The 7,959-nt window shown below is 44.7% G+C and overlaps 1 non-coding gene across 1 annotated transcript; it reads right to left on the bottom strand.

Annotated features, from left to right (window-relative positions):
• Positions 1-22: 22 nt before the first annotated feature.
• Positions 23-94, bottom strand: Trnat-agu (transfer RNA threonine (anticodon AGU)). Its single transcript has one exon. It is a non-coding gene; the product is annotated as a tRNA-Thr (tRNA).
• Between the last annotated feature and the right edge of the window lie 7,865 nt (positions 95-7,959).

Here is a 7,959-nt window from a genome sequence, read left to right as displayed (position 1 = left end):
ATGAATTAAGACACAAAGAAATTACCCAGACGGGGATTCAAACCCAGGTCTCCTGCTTACTAAGCAGAGGCTCTGACCACTAAGCCATCCGGATGCAGTTGTCGTCGTTACTGCACGGATTACCCTATCATGCTTCCTGTCAAACCCAAATTCTCAACTTCTCCACACACTACTAATTTAGTGCTCCTTACTCATTAGCCTCATTACGCACGACATTTTGCCGTTTCCCGTAAGAGTTCGAGCCTGGTGTGCATGCGCACTGAAGAGATCATTGGCCGTTCTCGCCTTAATTACATATATGTGATGTCTGTTCTTTCAGCCATGTCTGAAAGACGGGAACCGGCGAAATGCTGCGCGTAATGAGGATAATGCGCAAGATGGCTCTGAGCACTATGGGACTTAACATCTGTGGTCATCAGTCCCCTAGAACTTAGAACTACGTAAACCTAACTAACCTAAGGACATCACACACATCCATGCCCGATGCAGGATTCGAACCTGCGACCGTAGCAGTCGCGCGGTTCCGGACTGCGCGCCTAGAATCGCTAGACCACCGCGGCCAATGCGCAAGAGACACAACATTAGTAGTGTGTGGAAAAGTTGAGAATTTGGGTCTGACGGGACGCATGCTAGGGCAATCTGTGCAGTTCCGAAGGCCACTGTGTCCAGATGGTTGCTGGCACGGTAGCTCAGCGTGTTCGGTCAGAGGGTTAGCTGCCCTCTGTAATAAAAAAAACTGAGTAAATGGATCAACGATGAACTTCAACGGGTGTCATGGGATATCCGCCTCGACCAAACGCAACGAACGATACCGAACACAAGAAGATTTTAATAAAAAAACGGATAGCTAAGTGGTCAGAGCATCTGCCTAGTAAGCAGGAAGTCGAGATTCGAATCAAGTTCAAATTTTCGAAGTTCCCTGTTGATTTAAATCAATGCCCACTCGCAGCCAATTTCTGTAATTCCTTTGTGTCTTGGCAAATTCATTGCTTCTTAATGGTACACACATGTGTAGGAGAGTCTGGAGTGTCTGAAGTTTGTGTCACAGAACATTACCACCCAACATGTCTGCTGTTGCGATAGCGGCAGATATCGTACCTCGTGTCTGTATTGCGCCACATGGCAGTCAGCATTCTGGGAGTGATTTGCTGAAAAGCCACTCTAATCTGCCTCCATAGGTCAGCCAGATTCTGCAGTCTTTTTGGATACATTGTTAATGTGTCGTAGCCATATAGAAAAATATCTGTAGCCGTTAGGTCGCTGCTATGAGAAGGCCATTGGATAGGTCCACCACAGCCACACCAGGAATCGTTGAATGTCTGGTTCGGTTGTTCATGCACTGTGAGAGCCCAGTGAAGTGGACCACTGTGCTGTTGTTAGATAATGGTGACCTGCATCGAATATGGCTGTAACTGAGGTACTGCATACTGCTCTTTCATTTAATGAATACAATCTGTTTCTGAGGTCTTGTGTCTTCACTGTAAATTATGTGCTGTTTGCTTGCCTCCTGGAGTGTGGTCAGTCAGTGTTAACTCCGATCATTTTCATGCACATTGCAGAAAACTTCTCAATGGTAGATATATTAACTTATCAAAATAACGTTATACTTCCCTGACATCTCAAATGGATCACCCTGTATATTTATTGCTGTGGAATAGTCCCTAATCGCAATTTCTAGTAGTTTGGTTACAGAAATGGCATTTGTTTCATCTACAATGAAGCTATATCCTAGGCCTCTTAAATCATATATTAACAGCTGCTCAAAATGCGTTACTAACATCTTACAGGCCATTGCTGTTTACTTTGCACAATGGAGTTTCAAATGGTTCAAATGGCTCTGAGCACTATGGGACTTAACATCTGTGGTCATCAATCCCCTAGAACTTAGAACTACTTAAACCTAACTATCCTAAGGACATCACACACATCCATGCCCAAGGCAGGATTCGAACCTGCGACCGTAGCAGTCGCGCGGTTCCGGACTGAGCGCCTAGAACCGCGAGACCACCGCCGCCGGCCAATGGAGTTTAAGATCCACTGCTTCTTTACTGACAGAAAAGCAGGATTTACACAGATCACACGAGTGTTCTACAGTTTGAAATATAGAATGTTCTTCAATAAAAAGTGCCAGCCGCCCTTCCACCAATACCGATTCTTGTCTGGTTGGTTTGTATTGTAAAACACACTGCCGGCTACCACTGAATGGTCCTGCTGCTTTTATTTGCTTATTTGTTTTATTATGCCTCTCTATATCTCCCAGCCTGGCAAGTAACACGACTTTGCAGTAACATCCAAGTAACACGACTTTGCAGTAACATTTATTATCGCTTTCCTCCATTCTCATTAACCATTGTTTATATCTCTCATCACGCCTTTCAGAGACGTATAACATGTTTATATTTGTGCAAACATTAACGAAAACTGTCTCACTATTCACTGTCCATCACATTCAAATAACAACCCACTAGCTCTGTCACCTCTACTGACCAAACAATCTCGGGGAGTCCCAGTCTTGGGAGGGGAGAGGTACTCTACGCCACCAACGGACTATGTTACATCACATGAAAGCCTATAATCTAATCTCTTCTTCTTACCTAATAATGTGGGGTGGATGGCAAGACAGAGAGCAAACGCTCTCCGAACGTGGAAGTGACTGGATACAGTCGAATAGAGTGCTGTATTACACTTCCTGTGCATTTGGGCTGGGTGTTGGCAGCTGTGCTACATTTACAAGCAATTTTAGAACACAGAACGAGAGGTTATGCCTTGATCGCATGGATAGATCCAATATAAAATTGATAGAATTGAGAAAAATGGCTAGTGAATAGGTATAAATTGACCGAATATATACCGAAATGCGGGAAATTGAGGAAGTACTTGCGTATCTTCTGGCTCGCGTCGAACAATTTGTACATGGGAACAAGTATGTGGCAACAAGAGGAATCCGAGAAAACGTCGACATCGAAAAGAAAGGAAATCACAGAGGCAGTCAATTTTTTTCCGTCGAGGCTGTATGTCTATTGAGGTACCAGTGATACGGGCGAGTTGACTACTATATTTGATGCTTTTCAGGAAGACAGAGAACCATTCATCTCTAAACTTACTTGCATCTACGTTAAAGGATAACAGAGAGTGGACGGGATGATTGATTGAGATGGAGCTGTAACGAGGTACGATTTAATGGTTGACTGATGCATTCTAGAGAAGGAGAAGTTGCTGCAGGTCAATTTTTCAACTGTTCGGTCCAGATGCAATAGTCGCGTGACATAGCCTGCGTTCTACTCATATGCAACCACGTGTTCTGTATGTGGTTTAAAGCACTGTCTACTTGCGATCGTTAACGGTAAACCTGTCGGTCATCGGAGGACTTCCATCTCATGTGTGATGAAACTTTACACATTCCTGTAAACGAACTTTGATTTATGCGATGTACTCCATCCCCACCTGTCGCATCTTGGGCGTAAAATCGAGACTTCAGCTTCGTAACTAAGTTAGCGAAGGTGCTTGTGAGGCGCTGCTACCCCTGTGTACACATTTGCTTGACAGATGTGCTGTTTACAAAGATAGTGACGGAATGACTTGTAATTTTCACATGTCGGACGCTGCTGCTATGCGTTTATCTGTGTCCTTGTAGGAGGTATCCCCCGCTACTAAGGATCATGTTATATAGGCCTGATTCAGGCATCGTATAATTTCTGAACTGTGATGAGATGTGAACGGTGGACACTATATGTCTCTGGAAAGCTATATTGTGCTCGTATCATGCAGAGCAAATGTCTTACGGAAGTAGTTTTTTCGTTTTATGGTTAGATAACATAGTTTATCGTAGAGAAGCCGGGAAGAAGGATGTATGTCATGCGCTTTAAATACATTTCTCACATTGGAATATTAACAGCACTACATTCCATACGACTGATAGTTTGGAAATGCAGGCGATCTAACATTATAGCCCATTTTAAGTGCAGAACGTTGTAGCCTCAGGAGTGTGTGTGTTTATGTTCTCTCTTACCAGCACCTTCCAGGTACCGATCCTAGAATCTAGAACAATATTTTAGAGTAGATAGCTTGGTTGATTTAGTAAAAATGCGTCGGACTATATACGTCTGGAGCTCCATCGCAAATAAAAATCATTCATTTCTTGTTCTTCTTAACCGTCTGCTATTACATCACTACACATCTGTTACTGTACATCGATAAGGAGTGCTAAGCTCCTCGACATGGGTGCATCTCGAGAAGTCTCGTACACTTGGACGGTTGGAAAATTCCATTCATTCACGAGACGTGGAGTGTAGAGGTCTTCTTCTGATCGGTTTCAGATTAATTCGGTAACGGTGCTGCAGGGCGGGTTGGTCAATGACAGTGTGAGGAGGGCCCTTCACTCTTTAATTTTACCCTAAGACAGCGAGAATACTCTGTGACTCATACGCAGAGAGATAGATTGTAAATTAAGCACTATGCTCGAAGTGTTAGAAATACGTAGGTAACTGTTTGGTATACTTTGATGATTTATGTGTTCGAGAATTAACACTGAATGGACGTACTGAACAGTCATTTATCTACATTCATAATGATTATCGCAAAGTAGAGAAGGGGCGGTTTAGCTATGCTACTGAAACTGGGGAAATATGCTGTCACATCACTGGCCGGTGTTGAAGTTACCGTAAAATTGCTAAAATTGTTCGCGCTGTCAACTGTGTTGCTTATTATTACAGTACATCGGCGGTGTCTTTTCCATCCCATCCGTCCATTGGTGCGCTGTTGGTTGCCACATAAGTATTGACTGACAACGCTTGTTTGACTTGGGGAATGAGTGTTGTGGATGGGTGACAACTCCTGGTGGTTGCTAGCAACGAAACAGTGATCGCGTACATTAGTGCAATATGAGGAATCAATCGAAAGGGAACGCAGAGCCATCATCTATTCCGTCACTGTGACAGATGAGTTTAAATGTAGAGGTCATCAATCACTTTTGAACATCAGTTTGGAAACTCCCCACAATGTAGCCAAACTCTTCTAGTTTCCTTATGTTGTAACTGTCTTTTATTTAAAATCATCCACCTTGTGTCACGTGTTATGGTAGTTGCAGTAAAAAATGATTCACACTGTACGATATCTAGTTTTCTGCGAGAGGCCGTGGATCAGAGCGTCTTAATGTCAGTTTAGGACCTGAGACAGACCTCGAAGTCGTGGCAGAAAAACAAAATGTATGGCAGTGTACAAAGCGTGTTAGAAAACAATGTTTCAAACAACGACACAGGGTCACAGGGAGCGCTCTTGCGAGTTGCAGTGTAGTCTGTGGGATACGTTCATCATCCTACATTATGGGTGATGAAACCTTAAACTGATCTCTGCAATGGATCAAAAGCTGTATATTTAATAGGATCATCCCGCATAGGCAGCTGTAGCAGTTTGACAGGTAAATTCGATGACAGACTGGGTGTCCTGTTAGGAATGCTAGGAGGAATGCTATTCTCGGAAGCATTAAGACAACTCTCTCTGTCTGCGCCGGATCCACATCGCAGCTACACGTCATCGCGTGAGCAATGGCGCCAAGGTGAGTTCTATATCGGGTGAAGTTACTGGAGCTTTTATAGTTGGTAATTTTTCTCTGTTGAATGGTGCAGAATAACGATGATAGCATGTTGGGCTGATAGATTTGAATGGATGTGGATCTGCTTTGGTCTGTAGTATCTGTATCCAGTTCAGAGACGTATCACATTGTGCGCATTTCCACCGAATGGTCAAAACGCGGTCCTGTTGAACTAACACAGGTCGTGCTGTTGCTACATGGGTTGCAGAAGGTGGTGGATATGTCTTTCTCCGACTTCTGCTTCTGTTGCATGTAGTTTCACATAGACCGCATTACTTACAATCTTTGCCTCTCCCTTTAAAAAGCGATCAACATCGAGTGCTTTTGGTCTAGCAAAGCAAGTCTCAGTGTCGGTTTTAGTAGTAGGGTAATAGGTGTATGAAGACATTTTATATAAAATTGATATCAAATTAATTATGCAAATTAATTAAATGGATCAATTAATTACCCCCATGCCCTTGTGATGTCACTGGTTTTTCCTGGCTGGCATGTGGGCCCCTCCCCCTCTTTTCCCCTCCTCCACCTCTGGAAATGGTGGGAAATTCAAATTTATTGGCGGGAATATCAAATTTTGTGTTCATCTTGAGGTTCAGAGACCAACTGTCATAGTTCACAATACCACAACTAGAGTGCACTGTTGGTCCTCCACACTCCTCTCTCTCCTACTTCCCTCTCGTCTTCCACTTCTGAGGGAGCTTCAGTCTGTGCTGAGCTGCTGGACAGGATAGGGGTAAGTCTTTGTTTTGTATGATGTGTTCAATTCATTAGATTATCTGATCAAGTAGATTACAGTGTATTGATTATTGTTCAAACAATTTCTGGGATACTTTTTATATTTTTTTACTTAAAGAATTTGCAGAAGCCAAGGCAGTGAAGAATATTGTTTATTTAAACAATGTGAGTTGGATAGGTCCAGTTGCCATTGATCGAGCAGTACACAGTAGCTCCATCTGGTTTTGTCAATAACTGTTTGATGTGGAGTGGGTATTTTCGCTGTCAGTGCAGCAATAGAGAAGTGCTCCAGCCATTCTAACCAATAGCCTTATATGGAAACGATGGGTGATTACAATAAGACCGCAAGGTATCACTGAAGTACAGGGGAGTAGCCTCATGCCAATCTACAAGTGAATATCTGCTGGGAAGAACATAAGGATGGGTAATAGCATTAGAGCGCCGACCCACTGTCACAGTTGGGCTATTTATTTTTTTTCTTTATTGTGATTTCATTCCCCTGCCCCATATGGGCACGGGAGGGCTGTCAGCGGCACAATCCGCCACTCTTCAGCTGAGTGACAAGACAACTAAAACAAGAATAAAATGATACATACATAAGGAGGTAGAAAAGGGAAACATAAAACAGAGTAAGGGGAGGAAATGGAGGTAAAAATACACGGACATGGAGACGTTCATGGGGGACAGTTAAAAAAGTCACCAGAAAGTTAAAAAAAAACACACACAGTTGGCGATTCTTAAAACACAGAGAAGACACTGAATGCGCATGCACAGGTTAAAGGTCGGCCACAGTATTAAAAACAATTCGGAACAACACACTTAAAACCCACTTGGAGCACACACGATGAAGAATAAAACTGCCAGGTGGGACCTGCCGAGGGAATGGTCAGAGAGGATGGAAAAGGAGGGGAGAGCATGGGGCAGCTGGGGAAGCAACGGGATGAAGAGAAGAGGGGCATCAGTGGGTTCACAAAGAGGCAGGAGACATGTGGGGCGGGAGAGGAAGAGGGAAGACAGGGCAGGAGGGAGTGCAGAGACACTGAAAGGAGGCACAAGAGATGGAGGGGGAATAGGAGGGGAAAGCCGCTCAGGAGGAGGGAGGGGGAGGAGAGGGAGCCCTGAGGAGGAGGCAGGAAGATGGGGTTAGAGTTGGTAGGAAGGGTAGATGTCAGGGCGAAGCTCATCATCCGGGAGGGGTAGACGGTGGAAGTTGTGTTGGGAAAGGAGATGGAGAGTGTGGAGATGGAGAGAGGGTGGGACACAACGGTAAAGGTGCGGCAACTGGTTGGGGGTGGAGAGGAAGGGAGACACTAGGGGCTGAGGGGGATCAAGGCGGCGGACAGTATATAGTGTGCGGATGTGTTCAAGGAAAAGGAGAAGGTGGGGGAAGGGGATGAGGCCGTAGAGGATGCGCGTGGGGGACGGAAGGCGGATGCGGAAGGTGAGGCGGAGTGCATGGCGTTCCAGGATTTGGAGGGCTTTATAGAACCGGGGAGGGGCGGAAATCCAAGCGACGCTGGCATAACAGAGGATGGGGCGGATCAAGGATTTGTAGGTGTGAAGGATGGTGGAAGGATGCAGACCCCACGTCCAGCCAGACAGGAGTTTCAGGAGGCGGAGGCGGTTGTGAGCTTTGT

This window comes from Schistocerca serialis, chromosome 3 (assembly GCF_023864345.2).
Source record: "Schistocerca serialis cubense isolate TAMUIC-IGC-003099 chromosome 3, iqSchSeri2.2, whole genome shotgun sequence".
In the NCBI taxonomy this organism is placed as follows: domain Eukaryota; kingdom Metazoa; phylum Arthropoda; class Insecta; order Orthoptera; family Acrididae; genus Schistocerca; species Schistocerca serialis.
Note: the sequence above shows the minus strand (reverse complement) of the source record. Positions and strands in the feature narration are given on the sequence as shown.